Source organism: Typha angustifolia, chromosome 9 (genome assembly GCF_048772165.1).
Source record: "Typha angustifolia cultivar Huaian chromosome 9, ASM4877216v1, whole genome shotgun sequence".
Lineage (NCBI taxonomy): Eukaryota > Viridiplantae > Streptophyta > Magnoliopsida > Poales > Typhaceae > Typha > Typha angustifolia.
This window is the reverse complement of record NC_133247.1, coordinates 6943079-6964857: the sequence shown is the minus strand read 5'-3', so window position 1 is coordinate 6964857 and position 21779 is coordinate 6943079. Positions and strand designations below refer to the sequence as shown.

The 21779-nt window shown below is 34.3% G+C and overlaps 1 pseudogene; it reads right to left on the bottom strand.

The window, feature by feature from the left end:
- Positions 1–431: 431 nt before the first annotated feature.
- Positions 432–7574, bottom strand: LOC140767429 (uncharacterized; annotated as a pseudogene).
- Positions 7575–21779: the final 14205 nt, after the last annotated feature.

Genomic DNA, 21779 nt, shown 5'->3' with positions numbered 1-21779 from the left:
CAAAATTACCATTGTGGTTAATTTAACAGAATATTCCTAATAAATTATCATAAAAGTTAACAAACCCGTATAAATAACTAAAATTCTCTTCGTTCTTAATGTTTAGGGTATAAAAATATTTACTAATGATTTTTATCATGCATAAGAGACCATATTTTCCTTGTTCTATTGTACTGATAAACAATGAGATAGCTTTTTAATTATTTTTTAAACAATTTATGTAAGGGGAAAATTATCTTTCTTGAATCTAAGTTCAGTTTTAATTATGATTAGTTAGATTTGACTAACAAAATAATATTTTTGAAAGAATTTGTTAATTTAAGTGATAATTTATGATATTTTGAAAAATGTGATGGCAATTATAATATTTTGAAAGTTTTAGGTGGCAATTACGTAAAAAAAAATTCTTTAATTTCTGAGACAACTCCCAGACTCAATTAGAACAAAATATCGCTGTTTAACACAAGAATACAAACTTAATTTGAACAAACTACGCTTTGAATTAAGAAATGTCCCCATATTCACTGAAGATAAAAATGGCCAGCCAAAAGAGTAAATCAAAAGAAGTACAAATACTAAAAGTAAGATGCAGAGATGGTTCCTCCTGCAACTGTGAAGTACCAAAAAACAAAAAAAAAGCTGTGAAGTATGCTTGCAAGACTGTAACACTTAATATCCGCACTCCGTATTTGAATCCATCCCATCGAGCCATGAGCAGTTCCATTTAGCTTCTCTCTCGTGCAGCCACGGATGCATTATGCTTTTATGTGCAGCACAAAAGAACCTGTTGGTCGATGCATTAGATACAAACAGTTCATGATGGTACCAACATTCTGAAGGGCTTGATTGAGCAAATTTACCAAACTATTTTAGTTAGTGTCCTAAACAAATATCAATTTTAGACCGAAGTTGGCCTAACCTCCAGAACCTTATATGAAACTATCACAGGGTTCATATAATGAGGAAATATACTTTTAACGCGCATGAATCAAGGTAAAAGATTATTGCACAGTAATAAATGTGCATGAATCACGCTACAGGATTATTACACAACAATGACGTGTACACCTTCTATTCCTTCTTACATTCTTTGTATAAATAAGGCACAAGATTGCTTGTTTTCTTTTCTAAATTTTTACCATTAGATCACATGCTTGCCAAAATAGTTTCTGCTCATTGTATCATTATATATATTCTCTGAATCCTTAATACTAGTGTGTGAAATTCATATCCAAATGTGTGTCTAATTCTTTATGGCATCAGAGCTAGAAAAATCTCCTATGAGTGTTCATTGATCCTCTTTATTACCATGAGCTCACCCAATACTCCCTTGACAACTGGTTCCAATCCTTCTACTTCTAGTGAGACACTCCTTATCTCAATTAATGGTAGTTCTCAGTTACCTCTGGAATTGAACCCCACCAACTTCCCTTCATGGCGAGCACAGTTCATGTCCTTATTGATTGGATATGATTTCTAAGGATATCTTGATGGTACTCTAAAAGTGCCTAATAAGAAGTGAGCCTTCCTCAGACAAAGAAATATCACAAGATGCTTTCTATCACCATTGGTATCAAACAAGATAAGCTCCTGCTCCATGCTATATTTTTCTCAGTCTCTGAGGCTGTGATGCCACTTATAGCTGTTGTGCAAAATACTCAAATGGGTGAGCAAAGCTGAAGCAAAACCCTTCACCCTCAAACAAATCCAAATGAAATAGCAATAATTTAGGGCAAACCAAAAATTAGCAAAGCTAATATCAATATCAATGTGAGAACTCCAAATGCAAGATGTTAGTTGTAGAGAACTTCAAATACCCAAGGTAATCACAAATATGAACACTAAATCAATGCAAACCATAAAGAGAAAAAATGGAGAGACACGATTTACGTGGTTCGGTGATGTGCCTACGTCCACGGGCGGAGCAATCTTCAATCCACTATGCAAATCTTCAAATACAAAGAGATTACAACTCTAATCTCTCTCTAAACAATGGTGGCTCTCCCCTACAAGTTTTTCTCTCTTACAAAATATCCACACAAAACCCTAAAACCCAACATTTTTATTTATAGGCTCGGTTCAGATTGGGTTTTTCCGCGTTGCATTCGGTTCGAACGCCCTCGGGGGCGCATTCGAACGCGCCCAATATCAAAGCAGCAGAACCAAAGGGGCGTTCGAACGCTCGCTGGGTGCGTTCGAACGCGCCTAGTGCAAATGCAAATTGGTGTTTGAACGCCAAAGCCCCATTCGAACACCTACAGAAACAGTTGTTCTCGGATTGGCTCGCGTTCGAACGCGGTTGGGGGCCGTTCGAACGCCTGCATCACAGACTGCTCTCTATTTGGAGCCCACGTTCGAACGCCCCTAAGGCCTGTTCGAACGTGCGACATAGAAAAGCTGATACATGCTGAATTTTTTGCTGAAACTGAATTTGAGCTAATTTTTAACAATTCTCCACCTTGGCGACAAATTCACAACTTCACCAAATCACTCTCCAACACTGCAAAGTGATTGCAAATCCCAAAATTGCACCGCCTGCAAATTTGCGTCAAAAGACGCCAAATCCAAACAATTTCTACAAATAAATCCAAAATAAACTCCAAATGGTCTTCACCATTGCAAAGTGAGTGTACCACTCCAAATCCCAAATGCAAACAAATATGATGAGACTTCAAAGATGCCAAACAACTATCTCCACCAAAGATGAGACTTCAAAGATGCCAAAGATGAGACTTCAAAGTGAGTGCACCACTCCAAATCCCAAATGCAAACAAATATAATGAGACTTCAAAGATGCCAAACAACTATCTCCACCAATGCAAAGCGAGTGAGTGCACCATGCCAATGCCAAGTAGTCAAACAAGCAAATACTTGGTCAAGTCCAAGCAATGTTGTACCTTGACCCCAGTCACAACTGCACTGTTGTCATGAACAACCAAAAGTGCATATGCCATTCTGTTTATAAACCGTGCAAAATTCTGGGTCTTTCTTTCTGCAAAGTTTTCTGAGTTGAAGTCTTCACCTTATACAAACTTGAGTCTTCTACATCCAAATTGATAGACTTTGGCGGAGCACCAAGGATTCCATTCTCCACCTGCTGTGAAAAATCTTTGCTTATGCCATTTTGCAAATGCTTTTGATTCAAAATAAAAGACTCTTCAAAAGTTACAATTCTCTTGGAGATCTCATTCTTCAAATTTGGGCTTTGTGATTCATGACCATATCTGCCTATCACAATCTTGTCCTGCAAAAACTACAAATTCATTTTCTAAAGGTCTTTCATCATAACTCGAATTCCCAATGCAATTTTCAAAATTTCATCTTTCATTATGATTGAGAAGCCTTTGGATTCCAATGCGCTCAATGAGATGAGATTCTTCTTCAAATGAGGGACATATCGTACCCCCACCAATTCTCTCACTGATCCATCATACAACTAGAAATGAATTGTGCCAATTCCTTCAATTTTATAGGCATTATCATTACCCATAAAAACTATGCCATTGCTCAGTTCTTCAAAAGTGCAAAACCAATCTCGATGAGGACACATATGACAAGTGCACCCCGAATCTAAAATCCACTCATCTGTGTGGCATGGTACAGATGAACTGCTAAGTGTAATATCTAAATCCAAATCATCAAACTCATCTTCAAGATCAGCCACATTTGCTTTTCCCTTCTGCTGATCCTTGCCATTCAAAATCGGACAATCTTTTTTCCAATGCCTTTTCTTGCGACAATATGAACATTCATCTCTAGCAGGAATGTCTTTACTGGACGATCCACCCCGCTTGCTAAACTTTCCAGTTTTCAATCTACCACCCACTGTCAATGCTTCAGATGGAGAGTTCATATAAACCTGCTTATCCATCTTGTGATATTCATTATTGATCAATGCATTTGCAATGTCCTCATAACGAATAGATTCCTTTCCATACAATAAAGTAGTAGTCAAATGATCATATACATCGGGCAACGAATTCAATAATACCAAGGTTTTGTCTTCATTCAAAATTTTCACATGCAGATTTTGCAAATCCGCAAGTAACTTGCTGAAGGCATTCAAATGCTCGGCCATAGGCGTTCCAACCTTGTACTAAAATCGGAAAAACTTCTTCAAATAGAGCCTATTTTCAATGCTCTTAGTCATAAATTTATCCTCCAATTTCTTCCATAGCTCTTCGCCGAGATCTCCTTCATCACAAAGTACTTTTGATCCTTTGTTAGACAAAACCGAATGGAGCTGCAAGCTTGCCGGTTCATTTTCTCCCAATCCCTCTCGGATATATCTTCGGGCTTCTCCTCCAAGGTGATATCCAACTCTTGTTAAAACAAGACGTCTATCACTTCACATTGCCACATTCCAAAATTATTGGTGCCATCAAATTTCTCTACGTCAAATTTTGCATTTGAAATAAGTTTCCCCAATTTGGATGATCTTGACATATTTGCAAATCAATGCTATCCCCAAATTCAAAGCTATCCCCAAATTCAAAGCCTTAGGTTTGAGACCTTGAAGCTATGATACCAATTTGTTGTGCAAAATACTCAAATAGGTGAGGAAAGCAGAAGCAAAACCTTTCACCCTCAAACAAATCCAAATGGAATAGCAATAATTTGGGGTAAACCAAATATTAGCAAAGCTAATATTAATATCAATGTGAGAACTCTAAATGCAAGATGCTGGTTGTAAAGAACTTCAAATACCCAAGGTAATCACAAATATTAAACCAAATCAATGCAAACCATAAATAGAAAAGAGGGAGAGACACGATTTACGTGGTTCGGCGATGTGCCTACGTCCACGGGCAGAGCAATCTTCAATCCACTATATAAATCTTCAAATACAAAGAGATTACAACTCTAATCTCTCTCTAAACAATGGTAGCTCTCCCCCTACTCTAATCTGTCTGCTGCTACTGTAGGTGGCTGCCGAAACCACCTGTACAGGTCGAAACCAGGTGGTTTCGGCTTGGATCAGGATCGGTATAGCCGATCCCGATCCGTTTCGGCCGATCCCACTCGGGATCGGCCGAAACTGGAAACTATGATCTTAAGCATACAATCAATCATGGTCTACTCCTCCATCGTGCCAGTGCCCCAATGCTTATGATATTTGGATGCAGATTGGGTGGGTAATCAAGATGATCACACACTAGTATATTCTCTAAATCCTTAATACTACTGTGTGGAATTCATATTCAAATGTGCATCTAATTCTTTACACTAAACTCGGACTATTGTTAGGCTACCACCTAGATCAGGATTCTGAAGCATATGTTGCTAGTCTCACAAGTTACAAGATTGACCAACTGATCTCGCCGTAAGTTTTATCATAAAAGAAGCTATTAACATGCATTGACAGAATCAAATTTGTACCACATGCAGGAAGGTTAGAAATATCAGCAGAGACAGCACATTGCCCAAGTTTGATAGAGCCCCTTGAATGATTCCACAGGGAAAACAGAGGTGCATGCGTGCAGTTTGAGCTATTTTACAATTCATGCTGAGATGCATCTATATCCTCCAGTGTTGGATTACTTGGCATGAAAGTAAGCCATTGGAAATTATTATCTTGCAGAACAAAAGTACCCTGCAAGATATCATAAAAGCTCTAAGTTCATATCCCTAGAATATGTGAAATTTTTGGTTATCAATCTATTTTGCAGTACTCTGAGATTTGTTCTCAAACTGTCAATTTGCTTCTTGAATAACACAAACCAAAACTCCTGGCAGATGAACTTGATTGCCTCTATGTGATCAGTGAATTGAGAATGCTCAATCGTGTATCTGAAAAGGAACAAAGATATAGGTAGATGTGAATCTTGATCAAGTAGCAGGACATAGTTTATCTAGTAATAAAAAACTATAGGATAGAAAAGGAAAATATGTATTTCTGATTGTCATCCTATCAGGTTACTGTAACATATTTTAAGCAAAGAGCTTCTTCTGAGATTTATGAAATCACAAAGTCAAATAAGGAGAATTTCATGGCTGAATATTGAGCAACCAGCAGGGCATACCTTCTTCAAAGACTTACAGCATAATATTTAGATAACGATGAAGATCAGTTTAGAAAAATTTCATTATATTGACATTTGATACTTCTTTTGAGAAGCATGCTTAAGTGACACTGCCCCAACAAATCATTCGGAAAAAATAGTGTCAAGAGTCAACACACTCAAACATGTACATCCCACTGACCATTGAACTTTGCCCCACGTATGTAAAGCTCTAGTTTATCTTACTTGGGACTCTCAAGGTATGTGTTCCTCACCCAAAACGATACAATTAAAAGTCTAAAAGTTACAGAAAATAAATGCAACTCTCATCATCTGAATACTGAAACTTTATCGTGGAATGAAGGAAACAATTACTGAATGCGTACAGCATACAAGCAAATTTAGATACCTGAATTTGTAAATTCTCACTCTTCTACATTTCTGAAGTTTGTTCTGTTCTATCTAGCCAATTGAAGCCAACATAAATGTTTCAAAAGGTTGGAAAAGCAAACTAACTCAAATATAACCATTATCAGTCTATTTCCAAATTGATACGTATCAATGCAGGTTGCCACTGTGCAAGAATGCAATAGACTAGAAATTAGTATGAGCGTGTGCAAGAATGCAATAGACTTCTGAACTATGGAACATATTGCTTAAGATTTTCTTCAGTGATAAGACCGATTGTTACAAAATAAAACAATGCCTAAAAAATAAACTTACTTCCAGACAATCTATACCAATTGTTACAAAAGAAAAAGAACATCTCACTAATGAACTTACCACCTGACAAGATATTTGTCACCGGATAAAGTAAAAACGATATATAACTAACTCCAGAAGTGGAAAAGGAATTCAAACATACTTTCTTTGATAAAGTCAATACAGATGCAAAGGACCCCCGATGATGCATTGACAGAATCAAATTTGTACCACATATTGCCAATTCTCGGGATGCAGGATATCAATTGCATAAATATAAACTGTAATATTTTGTGTTAATATCTGATGGCTTCTAAGTTTTATCTTTGGCACACGCTCATACTTCTTCCACATAAATGTGCAAATTACTTCTTTCCCATCTTTCTAGTCAATTCGTGAACAAGATGTAATCTTCACATCAAATTAATCTAACTACTCAACCATAATAAATTGGTAAGGGGAACAATAACGAGTCAATCTAGAATATAAAGAACAAGAATATTATTTCCCATCCATAGTAGAATCAGACTCTGATAAATCACAGAAGATCAATTATTTTTAGGAAAGAAGAAATAGAGGATTTAACTATCCTGGGATTAGTTTCCAATAAATCCCGAAAAAAAGGAAAAAAGAAAACCTCAACTCGTAGGCAGATAAAGAGATGGCTGTCACCTCTCGGAGAGCTTTTGGCCGACCTGGAAACCGATGGCGTAGATGCGACCGGCGGCGATCTCGAGATTGGTGACGTAGAAGCGGGTGGAGAACGCTGACACCAACTCCGCGACCATGCCGTCGACGCAGCACTCTGCTACCTCCCTCCCCATCTCTCTCTCTCTCACTCTCGCCACTTCGCGTTGGTTATACTGTGGGTCCCTGGGAACTAGATAGAGGTGGGTACAACATCCACAAAATATATGTAATATGGTGAATGCACCTTTAAAAATTATAAACTTAATCCAATGGTTATAATTTTCATACCCGGTATCGATTTTTTCGTAGCAGTTTCAAAATCACATTATGTAAGAAAAAGAGTATATTAGTTAAAAAGATTTAATTACGTATGTCTAATTTTTCAATTTTCTTATTATACCCATGAAGATCTAACCATTAGATCTTTATCAAACTTATTGATAAATAATTAACTTTATAGTACAGAAGATACGTTCTACACTTTTTTTTCTCCCGTTAAGATTTCTCTCTTAAATATAATTATACTTTAATTATAGGTGATATCATTTAATATTAAATAATTTAAATTTAATTATTTGGAGATAAACTTCAATTTAAATATAATTCTCTATCTCTATCTATTAAAATTTAATTTAAATCAATCTTAAAATAATGAGAGATATATGTAAATAATAAAATATAATTAAATATTCATCAAGTTAATTATAAAAGATATAAATGCCCTTATTTTGATATATATACATTACTCTCAGTTAATAATATATATGTCTTTTACTTGATAAAATATTAAAATAATATAATTGTCAAAAAATAATGTTCAAGATTATATATCTAAAAAAATTACCTATTGAACCAGTAATATCTTTTATTTTTATTATACGTTAAAGATCTTAACCGTTAGATCTTCATCAAACTGATCGATAAAAAATTAATTCTATAGCACGAAAGTTGGAGATGGAAAAGTCCTCCAAAGGAGGACCAGACCAAGTTCTGCTAATTTGATAGTTGAGAAGAAAACTTAGGCTAGATTGCAGCCAAATTGTTCTCTACCAGTGATGTAGATTTTAATAGAGGGGAATACTAAATCTAGTCCACCGGGTCAGGGAGCCCGTTAATAGATTTGACCAAAGTAAGATTATCACTATTAAGCCACGCCCAAACAAAGCTCCCTGCGGCAAAATTCTCTTCACCATGCAGGGCATTCTTGCAATGATCAACGATCAACAATAAACGCCCCTTACATAATTCTGTTATTAATTTCAGATTTTTATTTAAATTTAAAATTATTAATTAAAAGAATTTATAACTAGATGTTACAAGAATTTTAAATATTTTGTAAGACTACTTTAGGCTGAATTTATTTGGATTTATAAGTTTTGAAGAAATTCAAAAAGCCTCAATGTCTATAAATTCCTTTTTGTTTATGATAAAATATATCACCAAATTTCAATTTAACTTACAAAAGCTTTAGCTACTTATTTCTTAATTTTTCTCTTATATAGTATTTTGAATGATTTGGATAAGTGCTATTCTTATTTAGAAGTGTTGAAGATCTTTATTACTTGACGATGCAGGAACGAAGTTTTTAGTTGTACTGTATTGTGGAGGAAAGATAGGTGGGTGTACATGCAAGACATTACTTTTCTTTAAGTAGCTACACTTCGATGTGCTTCACAGATTAGAATTCTTTAAATTTTATTATTATTATTTATATAAAATAATATTTATTTTGGTTTTTCAAATATAAATTAGATTTACTCAGTGCAAAATATAAGTTTAAAAATAGAACATTGATTCATAAAGGATTTTTTTAAAGTTTTTTCAAAGAAAAAAATTAATTATAAATTGTTTCGGTTTTGGTGTCGTAAATGCTGCTTTAAGATGCTTTTAACAAATGAGGAGTTTGCATTTTAGTCCTTACAAATTCAACAAATTATAGAATAATCATTCTGCTAGATAGAAATTTTTAATTTTTCTATTCTTGCATGTACGCATGACTGAAATTATTGTTGTTATTACTATTATATCTCCATTTGGTATATATTAAAATAAAAATATTTGTGATCAATTATTTATTGTAGATAATATTTTGAAAAAAATTCATTTATGCTTTATTAATCCATGTTGGATAAATGATCACGTATACCTAAAATAAAATTTCTCATAATTTATTTTATGGGTTTGATTAATAGATCAAAATTGGATTTGAATTCAAACTAATCCAATATTAAATTTTGCCAGAATTTAAACAAATTTGTACTCCAAACCGGATAAACCAATAATTTAATAAAAGGAGATAATTGTAACTTGTTCCAATGAGAGATTTGATAATCTCATTGATGTACTCAATTTTTAAATTTGTATACTCTTATTATACTGAGGATTTCTTTCAGACCTTACTATTCTGAAAATTACTTTTGTCTATGTTAGACAGAAAAAAATATTGAGTTTAAAACTAATATTTATTGAAATTATTTTAGATCATTTCTTAAAAGTAGACATCATACATATATTTGTAAATTTGAATCTTACATTTGGGTTATATTCGATATAAACTATTGAGTAAATTTAGAGTTTAAACATTGAAATGGAATTATTTGTGATTTAGTTCGTATAAGTGTTATAGATTATCAAATATAACTTTTTTATAATATATCTTTTATACAGTTTTAAAAAATATCATAATTTTGCTATTGACATCACTATTTGAGAAATCAGTGAAATTATGAAAACTTTTATTAGCATAAATATTACTACAATTTGCAGAAAAAACTCTATGTTTTAGGGAACATAAAAATAGAAATTATAATGAGGCATATAAAAATGCTTTGAGATCATATATTAGAAAATGATCTTTACTTGTTCTTATTATATTAATTTTATTGTTTTGACAGAAAATAAACTCTTTTTGTTTGTAATATATTAATTACATTCTAGTCCCATTGAATATTAAATTTTAGCAATAAATTTAAAGTGAATGTTTTTTCAAGAACATTCAATATGTTAATTCTTAAATAAAGGTTAGAAATGTTTTATATTTGAATAAATCTTATTCTTTATATATTAACTAGAATGCTGGGCACTAAATGTTAAATATTATTTTTCTATATGATAGTAAAATATTAAGAATGTTTATATAAAATAGCGTGTGCTATTCATTTGATTACTATTAATAGTAATTATATGCTTCGATATATATTAAAAATATGATAAAAAAATTGTGTATATTATAGAGCATGATTTACATATTGGAGCATGTAAAATACTTTTCTTCTAAAGTTAGTAATAACTTTATTAAAATGCTATAGAAGTTAATGTGATTACTTAAATCTCTATTATAAATGTATACTCGGTAATTATCATTATGAAATATATATAATTATTTATAAATGTAGGGTTTGTCAACTCCATATTAAAATTTTGTATGCACAACTTTTATATTGACATGCCACGTAGATTAATTATTTGTAAAGATAAATAGCCTAAAACGAGATCCTAAAACTAGTATTGTTGCTAGATTTTCATCCACCTAGATAGGTCTAAAGCCCACATAATTATTTCAACTATGGATCTCTACAACATGATTGGATTTATCCAAAAGTAAAGTTGAGTAGAAACAAAGCTGTTGATGGATATAGTAAAGCACTAACTATTTCTTCTATCCCTATGGTGAAGTGCTTTATGTGATGATTAAGTTAAGTTTATCTCTTAATGAGCCTAATGTAGTTATTATATTTTAAGAGGTGTGTTTCTTGTAAACTTACCTTTTGAGGATTCACCTAAGTGAGAGTTTGTCGTGATGCCATGATTATGAGACTTGGGCAAATCTATAGTAACTCTTATGATAATCAAGACAAGCGCATGGCTATACATAACACTATCTCACATGACAACAAAGTACTTCTCCTATGCATGATTGTAGAAGATTGTCAAAATAGGACTTTGTTCAAGGCGTAGTCCACCATTGATCCTAAATCTAATACAATTAATATAAAATATAAGTTCAAACCTAGAGATACTTAATTAATACATAGTATAAAAAATTCAATCTGATAATCTCATTTATATAATGATTTTAAATGTTTGTGTTTTTAAATTCCTTTGTGGATTGTTACTAATATTAAAATTTTATTTTAATTTGAAATTATTAATTAAAATAATTTAAAACTTAAACATTATAAAAATTTTAAAAGTTTTGTAATGGCTATAACGTCTACTTTAAAAGGTTAATGGGTTGAATTTATTTAAGGGTTATATGTTATGGAGAAATTCAAAAATCCTCAAATTTCTATAAATACCTCTTTGTTCGTGAGAAAATATATCACAAAATTTCAATTCAAATTACTAAAGCTTTGGCTATTTTTTTCACTTTTCTTTTATATAGTATTTTAATCAAATTAGAGAAGTGCTATTCTCGCAGAGAAGTGTCAAATGTCTCTGCTATTTAGTGACACAGGAAAAAATTTCTGTGTTGTACTTTGAAGGAAAGATAGGACAGTAACCATACACAAAAGGCGCTACTTTCCTTTAGATAAGCTACACTTTGATGTGCTTCACAAAATAGAGCATTTTTAAATATTATTATTATTATTATTAAATAATATTTATTTTAGCTTTTCAAACATAAAAAACTAGATTTACTCTGTATAAGTATTTTATGTTAAATTTTAGAAACAAAAACTAACAAATTATTGTTGTAGACCGATAAGAAAACCCCCAATTCACATGTGTGGCCTATAGCCTAGCTAGCCGAGGATGCTTCTCGTGGGCGAATGAGCTAAAATCTTGGAGTCCTCTCCATCATGCTTGAAGGTTGAGCTACAAAGAGGCAAAGGCAGCATGTTGCAAAGACCCTCTAAAACTAGTTCATCTGGAGATAAGTGATCACAGATGGTTGTTATATTCAAAAGAGGTTCTTAGTGTTATGAATCATCTTGAGGGCCAAACTAGAACTGAACCACATTGCTCTCATGAAGTGGCAAGATAGGAGAAGATGCTCAACAGTTTCAGTTTCTAGGCCATAGAGAGGCTAGGAAGCTTCGATGGAGAGGATTTGTAACAACATATCCCTTAAAAAAAAACATTTTGCATGGCACGATGTGGCCGGCCTCGTCCCATGTTCGGGTGGCGCTGGCTGGGGGAGCCACGCACCCCCAGCTGATGGCCCGGCCAACCAGGCCGGGTCATCTAGCTCCAATGGGCCCGCCGACACCGCAGCCGCAGTGCCGACGTCCCCACCGTCTCTCTCTCTCTCTCAAATATGTGCTACCGTCAAAACCCACCGTCGCCACCTCCACCGAGCGCCAGTGAACTCCTCTCTCTCTCTTTTGCCCTTGGGCTCGGGCTCGTCGGAGCCGAGCCACCGGCGAGAGGTTGGCCGCTGGATGGCCACCAGTTGCCAATGCCCTCCCTGTCGGCCCGGGTCCGCAACTCCCTTCCCTCACCTCCTCTCTTTCTTCTCTTCCTTTTCTCTTCTTTCTTCTTTCTTCTTTCTTAGTCTGTGTACGCAATAAACATTCAGACACAAGCCATTCGCCAGGGCATATGTGGCGAGATATCCTCGTGTGGTTTCTATCAGCTAGTTGGGTACCTCGATCTAGATGATGATGATACCCTTAACGGTTGACAGGGTATGATTATATGATTGAGGTACTCTTAATGGTTGGCAGCGTATACTCTGAACCTTTGGACTGGATTATGAGACTTGGTACCAGATATTGACTAGAAATAGGGGTCTAGTATGATGATAATTTTTACAGATGATATTGATGGCTGAGATGTTGAGAAATGCATATGATTTCATTATCATCTGATATACCTGATTATTGAGTAATCAATATATATCATATGTGGTTGCATTTGGTATCATAATATAGTCGTGATCGATATGTATCATATGTGTCATATTTAAAAGAGAGTTATGATGATGGTATGATATGGAGATTATTTATACATTATTGAGAATTATATACTTTGATTAGTTGTGACATCATATCTATATTTTATTTACATAATATTAAGGATACACTTATATACTCATTCATGACACAATGCTCCTATGTGATTCATATTATCTAGTACATGATCTACTCTCTATTTAACATCACTGATTCAGGGTAAGGTCTATTCACTGAGCCTTTTGTTTATGACTTTTTTTTCTAACCCCTTTAGATATGTGGTACGTGATAACGACTTGAAATATCTTGAGAAGATATTTTAGGATGATGAGGTGAGCTATAAGTACGAGATAGCATAGATGATAATTTATATAGAAATTGAGTTGTATCGTGGTTTGTTATATTCGTACTTTATTATATTAGACGATAATTTGTATAATATATGTCAGATTACAGTATACTTATGTATTGGTTATTTTAGTTGCATCTTGATGATTTATCATTGCTTGTGTAAGCTCTGCTAGATTAGATTATGTAGTGGTCTAGTGTATATTATTATAGATTTGGATGCTCATATGTTAACATGTTTATTGGGTAATATTATGATTTATTTAGTGATGGATTATGTGAGCATGGATATGTTAGCAAGTCTTATATGATGATATCATGATTATATGGGCATAGGAGTGTATCTATATGTGACGGGCTCCGCGTGACCTATCGCATGTGCTGCACATGCCGTGTGGGCGCGTGAGCGTGCACGTGTCGATACCGGGTAGGGGTGTTACAGGATTGGATGTAGTGATAATTTGACTAAATTGTACTTGTAATACAATGCTAGATGAAGATCTTTACTCGAAGGATGGCAAAGTTATTTTTCTAATATAACTTTCTAGACTTTCCCTCAAATAATTAGAGGAGGAAGAGCTAGTCAAGCTTCGTAAAGTCACTAAAACCTTATTGAAAATAATTAAACAAATAAACTTACATATTAGAGAACGTAAAATTCTATATAGTTGAGTCTAATGTTGGACACTATTTTCTAAGATCAATTCGTTCTCCACCGATTGACTCTAGAAAAATAGACTTGAAAGGAAGGTACTATTATTTGCCTTGTCGAACTCTTGTGTAGTACTCTCTCTCAAATACAGATAGAAGTTTCAAACTAGGCCAGAATAGAATGAACAAACTTTTGTGAAGAAATAATGTAGACTGACAACCTATTTATAGGTTTAAACATGCGTGGCGAAAGGATGCGAACGGTTAGATCAACTACTCACGAAAGGATGCGCCACTTTTGGTTCAACTAATTTAATGTTTTGGATAGGGACACATCACTTTGGTTTCCATTAGGCAAAAAAATAATTTTGGACATAACCCATGTGCATGAATGGAGCCGGGCTAACTGGCGCGCATGTAAGTTAATTTACATAATATTTTTTATCCATAAAATAGGTATCCCTTTTGGTGCCCAAAGCCCATAAGAAGCTTGGCACTTATATATCATACTAACATTTATCAAATATTTAATATGGTATTAAACTCACTTTTCTTTATTTTATATTGTCATGATACTCACTTTAAAGCCAATTGTCATTCAATTCTCTTTATGAATTTGAATAAGTGAATATATGACATTAAAGTATCCTTTGAGCTCTTCTAGTTCCACCATTAATCCATCATTAATAATGTGTTGACTCTACTTAAATATGAGTTCAAAGTTAATAAGATATTCAGGTCAACATGATATTTCTAATAATAAGATTTTTGATTAAGGGAATCTTCCACTTAGATCTGCACATGAGTAGATCTTTCTCCCAGTGGATAGCATGAGGTAGACACACCCTAATTAAACCCCTAGTAAGCAGCCAAGGGTCATGGTGGATCTGGATTGAGCAACCATTTTCAACCATTCAATGAGTATTCTCTAGAAGAGTATTTTAATTTTATAGAAGATGTTGCCTCCCATGTAGGATGTATTGACTTTGGCAATAGAGTCCCAGAATAATGGGGACAAAAAGTAGATAAATTTCAAAAGACTAGCCTAGGGGCTATTCAGGTAGCTAGAGAATTGCCAAGCCAGCTTCGGAATAAGGGATTTGATAACCAAGTTCAGATCCTTGATGCCAAGTCTACCTTTATCCAAGGGTTTGCACATGCTATGCTAGCTTTGGAGATAGAGATGGTGCTGATTGTTAGTAAACCCCTAGAAGTTCTTGATAACTGAAGTGAGTGTGGCAAGCAGAGTTTTGGGAAGAATGGTCATGGACGTGAAGTAAATAAAAAATGGAATCTAGCATTGACTTGATCAAGATGAGTCTACTAGCATGCGATCACAGTCTAGATCCCAATCTATTAGATTCGACTGAATCTTTTCTGAAATAAAGTGATAAGCTTCAACTTTTGATTTAGACAAAAGGAGAAGGGAACCCAAATATTTTTCTCCTACTCCTAAGTCTTTGGCTTGAAGAATTGTAGTGATGGATTGCTTGCGAGATTGATCGATAGATTTGATGAAAAAGGTGGCATAATTTTCTAGATTGAAGACTTAGCCAAAGGGGTTTGAATAAAAATTGATGATGTTTGAGATTGCCATAGCTTCACCTATAGTAGCATGACCAAGAAGAAGCTGATCATCTGCAAACATTGAGTGATTCAATAGATGGATACCTCAAACCAGATTAATACATCTTAGAACACAACTTTTTAGTCCTTGATGAAAAATAAAAAGATAGTATGTTTGAGCCAAAGATGAAGAATTAGGGGGAGAGAGGACTGCCCCCGAGATAACTAGAAGTAGCCTTCAAAATGACCATTAATTTCAATAGACAAGTTGGAAGTGGTGATACATTCCAAGATAAGGTTTACATACTTCATAGGGAAGCTGTATAAAAGCATTAACTGTTTGAGAAAGCAAAACTCATGAAAGAATTTGATTGTATGGATGAAAGTTTCTTAATACTATAGGGCATGCATACCTAGCTTCCTGTGGTGTTCTACAAGTTGCAGTAAAAGAATACTACAAAAATGTGATGGTAAAAAGGAAGATATATTCAAATTAAATGTAAAAGATGTAGAGCACAATATAAGGTATTATTGAGGTAATCCTAATGATGCAAAAAAAAAAAAAAAAAATCTCCACCATCAACTTCAACACCCATAATGACACTTATTTTTTTTCAAAATTTTCTTATCAGTCCGCTTCTACAAATGGATTTCCCTATTACAATTTGGACCAAGTCAGAGTACGAACCTAAGTTAGCTAGAGTTAGTGAGTTGATTGAGTCAAGTCTTGCTTATTTTAATTTTAAATTAGCTATTTGGTTTACTGCAATTGTTTAGGTCTACGTAATTCTTTTTTGCATTGGTTTGGTCCTAGCTAAGATGGCTAGACGAGTTGAGTCAAGTCGAATTAGCCTATATATATATGCAGAGAGCAGTCTTAATCGGGTTATGCATGATTTCAAATTTGGATCTGTCATCTTTCTTCTTCACCTCAAATCTCGCTTCTTTCCGCTCCTATCTTTTTGCCCTAGCCATTACTACAACATGTAGTATTGCTTGCCACCATCTACAAGTAGCCACCACCTCTATCTTTGTCAAGCCACCACCATGTCACTTCTCGGTCTCCTTCCATCATCATTGTCACCCTCTTTGATTTAGCTTACTACTATTACCAACTAGATTTGGAATAATCTAAGCGTAAGAAAATTATGATATTTTAATGGCAGGAAGCCTCGAAATCATGAATTTAATAGCTTTGGTTTCACATGATTCTAAGGTCTAAATGAAAAGATAAAATTAAAATAGTGGAGGAATGTTAGAATTGGACAGATTGGTAATTATTTGATATTGTGGTGGTCGTCGTAGGGTGGCAGACGGCTTATAGTGATAGTGGATAGCCATAAGATAGGGTGGTTTGTAGAGGTGGTAGTAACTATGAGTTGGAGATAGAATTAGAGTTTTAAGTTAGATCTACTGCTAGGAAAATAAACAATTATGACTAATTTACTTCTACTTCTAGATTATCTTACTCTTACTCCTAAGATAGTCTAAAGCTAAAATATAATTTTTAATTCTTCATTCAATGCTTAAATATTTAAATAAAGCAGCTCAATCTTTCTCTATATATAGAGGTCGAGTACAATGAGTACTACTAGGATTAGCTCTAAAGGCTTACATGACTAGAACTATGACTTATTTTATAGGCTTACATAATTTAATTGGATATGCCTTAGTAGCTTATATGACTTAACTAGACTTATATTAAAGGCTTACATAACATAACTAGAGTTGCATTAAGGGCTTACATGATATAACTAGACCTATCTTAAGGGCTTACATCATGAATTAATTAAAAAATAAATAGATTCGATCCATCGAGCTCAATGTCCTCATGATGTGATCCGACTTGACTCAGTTCACATCAAATTTTGATAGCAAAGATCTTGGTCAATAAACTAGAAATCTGCTACATTAGATCAGTAATTTGCTTGACTGAAAATTGATGTTTAAATAGAAATTTGAAATCTGTTTGTTACTGCAATTATTACTAGAATTTGTTGCTGAATTGGAGTTGAAAATTTTCTATATTAGGTGAAGATTCTTTGCTGAAATTTTATAGCTTGATAGAGATTTGGTTGCTAAAAATAGCTAGGTAGAAAATGATTTTAAAAATAGCTAGGTCGAAAATGATGCTAAAAATTTGCAGCTTCATAGAGATTTGATTACTAAAAATATGTTGCTCGGTGGAAAAGGAAGGAACTTTGACCCATTCTGATTTAGATAAAATAGAAAGTGATTAGTGGATCTTGGTTTGGCTTAAGCATAACTTGAGAGATGAGAGCTAAGTTAAGTTGGTTAATATTAGTGACTAAATGAGATTCAAATGATCAGAGGTATACATATAACTAAAACATAATAATTAGTAAGATAAAATATTAACAGTTAATAATTTGGGCACAACAAATATGATAATTATAAATTTAACAAATATCCCAGACCTAAATTTTTGTTAGACCTTGAGCAAAGCAGAAGAACAAAGAATTCTAACTCACTTTCATAGGCGTTGTTATTGCATTTAGCGTATGCAATAAGCTTTTAAACCCCTAGCTTCCACTAGCTGACGAGTTGCGTCTTGTGAGGATTTGCAGTGAATTTACTCACAAAATTCATTGACTCAATTAAATTAAACAAAAGAAAGGATATACAAGACTCAGATAATTAAAAGATTTGAAAATAAATGACAAAATCATCTAGCATTTACTCCTTATTGATTATATAACAACATTTAGCAAACCAACCTAGGAATACTAGCAATTAGACCCAATCAAATCTGCTTATCTCAAACTTCGCACTTACCTTGAAGACCTCATACTGAGAAAAGACACAAGTAAATATTAGTAAATTTTTGCTAAGCGAATATAGCTAACGTCAAACAATCTCAAAAATGTAGGTAAGGTATCTAAGTATCTTCCCATTTAGCATTTTATATACACTCTAACCTCATTGAAACTATTCATTCACCTAAAATCATAATAGAAAAGAATGCTACATTTAAACAAAAGGAGATAAATTCAGATCTAAATCACATTGGAACACTAGGGTATAAATGTATAATATGCTTTATTACGACCTTAATTTTCTCATTAACTAAACTCGGATTTTTATGGTTGAGCAATGCTTGTGTTATTTTTCTTTCTAGATAGTCATTGTAGCGAGGATTCTGCTAGTGAAATTAGCCACCAGGTGATGAGGCACCCCTTGGGCATCACTCTTCGAACCAAAAAGACATTATACAACTAGCAACCATGAATTAAAGATAGTAACTCTATCTTTTGACGAGAGCAGTTCCTGAGTGGCTATGCGAAGACTTGATTACTTAGTAGAGAGGGCATTGCCCTAATACTAATTATAACCTTTTGCATTTCAACCAACTTGATATATTTACCAATAACATATTATACATTCAACCTACATGTGATCTAGAAATTTCTCCTAAATAATTACTATGAAACTCCATAATGATAGATCAAGAATTAATAAGGATACTAGAGATTTTATGTCACACCCTCCATTTAAAAAAAGAAATCTCTAGCATGTGCACTCCTCCCCTACGTGCATCGCATAAGCCAAGCGTGTGTGTTGCCTCCCTTCACCCCACCTCTCATAATCTGTTACGAGAGGTAGAGGGTATCCACCCTCACTGGAGTGAAGTTCAGACTCCACTTCCCCCATGAGTCCTTTTCTCTATAAAAGCCTAGCCTTCTCCTCTAAACCCTTTTTCATTTTAGTTGCCTTCTCCCTTCTACCTTTCTCTCTCTCCCCTCTATTTTGAGTCACCGAAGCATTTGACAAAGGTCACGGACCACTAAAGCACCACTAGACCAATTCGACCCCTTAATTTGGTCCGTAGGTCAGTCCCTTGATTTTTAACTAGTAATTGTAGTTAATTCCTAAATTTACTATTTTTGACATCATTAAAGAAATTTGCCAACTGGATGATTTCGATTTGACCATGACTGATCTAGGAAGCTCTGTCCCTTTGTCCTCTAGCTATGGGTACCGAATTTGAGTACCCACATTGCGCATGGGAGGCTACACCATGCTGCCTCTCGCCGTTGGCCTTTCGGCTTGATTTCGGTCGTCGTGAACAACTTTGTGCCCAACCCTCTAGCCAATAAGCTTCCTCTCATCCAAAGAAAGTTACTGCTGTCTTCAATTAGGATCCATAGTGGCCCTTGATTGAAGTGGGAACCTCGATGGTTGTCAGCCATGGAGAACCCCTCTTTTCGTCGTTGACCACTTCGGTCGTCAGTTCAATCACTTGAGAACCTACTACCAACTTTGTTAAGTGTTATAGCATAGCTTGCGGACCCTCTTCACCTTTGGCTTGCGATGTTAGTTCCTTCCCTCGCCATTGAGCTCGATCATTGCTTCTCATTTTGTTTCTTTCTCTTTTCTAGCCAACCACCCAAGAGCTTAACTCAAATTTGGCTTTGTCAACTTTGAGAGGAGGGGTTGCTCGGCCATCGACAACAATGGTCGCCGATAGCAACACCCTCCTTTTACCTCTATTTTCTTTCCTAGGAAGAAGACGATAAGAAAGGGTGGGGGTTGGACCAACCACCACCTAGTTCTTTGTTGGGTTGCGAGGTGGGCTGCAGTACACACCTGCAAACTTGTAATCAGCTGTGGACTGGGCGCCTTGAGCCCAGTCCACCCTTTTAGTTTAATGGGAAATTATGGCCCACCTCACAGACTTGCAACCAGCTGTGGACTAGGTCCTTGAGCCTAGTCCCACCTCCTCATCTATGCTACATGTGGCCTTGAAGCCTCGTATCCCACTTCCTCGGCCACTGCAATGCAAGGCTGGGCCTTAAGCTAGCCTAACCTATAGACCATAGGCTAGCCTAATATTAGTCTTTTATTTTCTTTTTATTTATATTAGATATTTTTTAGAATTTTTCCCAATCATTTTTATTAATATAAATTTAGGATAATATAGAACTAAAGTTTAGGTTAGTTTAAATTTATTAACCCTTGCAATTTTATTATTAATGCCTTTGGCATTTATAACTAGGAACAATTCAAATTTTACCATTGATGACCAAATTAATCAATATAAAATAATATTATTAATAGGGAAGAATAAACACAATACCAGGTCAAACTTATCCGGACTTAGAGAATCAAATTTAATTTATGCAATAAGGTAGTTAATTCTGTAAATTCATTTTTTATGTATTATTTTATTTTATAAATTATTAGACTCATTATCATGCGATGAGGATATCAAGACTCAGAAGGAGCTTGATTGTCGAGGAGAGTTAGGCAGATTCCAAATATATTTTAGGCGAGTTAGATACTATGTTAGTCTACGAGACAATTTTAGGATCTAGATCGTCGTCAAAGTCACCATCTTTTGTTTTAAGTGATGAGAGTGCAATACCTTTTACTTTTTTGAAAGGCAAAGTGAAGATTAATATTTCTGTAAATTACCTACCAAAGTTTCCATTATGAGAGAATTAACATCTTTGCTTTCTTATTTGGTAGTTTCGTTCATCTGGAATTGTTTAGGATTGATCAAAGGATTTTGTTTACGGCCTTGCTTTCAAGAATCCTTTTGCTAAGGTTGAAACTCGAGTTGACAATATTGCCCAACTTAATATAATATTCATTGAAGGTCTCTGACTCGTTCATCTTGAGTAGATGATTAAAGATGAATATATTATTCATATTTTATTTGTTGAGTTAATCTCTAGCATGAGTATATAGGTGATAGATATATGATTATAGAATGCATTGCATTTTATTATTTGTAATTTTCTTACCACCTAAATTCATAATAAACATGATTTATTATAGTACTAGATAAAATACATATGATCTATCATTTATAAGGAAAGTATGAAATCTCATTGATAGGATAGTTGATAAAAAATGTTAGGATACCTAAGTGGGTGCTAGGGTTAGGGGTGCTTGGTGG